This window comes from Excalfactoria chinensis, chromosome 3 (genome assembly GCF_039878825.1).
Source record: "Excalfactoria chinensis isolate bCotChi1 chromosome 3, bCotChi1.hap2, whole genome shotgun sequence".
Lineage (NCBI taxonomy): Eukaryota > Metazoa > Chordata > Aves > Galliformes > Phasianidae > Excalfactoria > Excalfactoria chinensis.
This window is the reverse complement of record NC_092827.1, coordinates 39,404,433-39,405,102: the sequence shown is the minus strand read 5'-3', so window position 1 is coordinate 39,405,102 and position 670 is coordinate 39,404,433.

Sequence of the window (670 nt, the reverse complement as noted above, 5' to 3'; positions counted from 1 at the left end):
AGCTGGGAGTCGACAGCATGGGGAGTACAATGGCATATTAATGTGTTAGTCTTTCTTTAGCCTCAGTCACAGCTAAGTTCTGTAGAGTTCAAGGGAAGTCATACTTCAGTGGGGCTACCTGCCAGCTTAAAATGAAGCATATTCATTGCTTCTTTATGATTCAAAGAAATGCTGATTCATCAAACCAAAACAGCTTAAAATTTTTGACATAACAAGTCATAGTCAAACAGCTGGAAATATTTAATTTGGATATGCTGATGCAGTGCTTTATTGATTGTAAGGTTTTTGTTGTTGTTTGTTCTGTTAGCTTCTTAATGGTCTGCATTCAGATATTAATTATAGGTATAACATTCAAGAAACCCAGAATGTACAATAACCCAATAAGTCCTGTTAACTCAGAGTGTCTTTGCTTCTGAGTCTATCAGTCTAACTGAAATGTCTGCCGACCAAAATGTTATATAGGAACACAGAACTGTAGCAGATACAACTTTAAAATTTTGGTACTGGTTTTAATTCCTGATTGTATCCCAAGTACTTTGCAGAAAAGCAAGACCAACAACAGAAAAGGGGGAGACAGAGGGGATGGAAAACAAAACTGGGAAAAAGAAACTGTAAAAGGAAAAAAAAACAAACCAAAACTGTGTAAGCCCTGTTCATGAATCCTGTTATG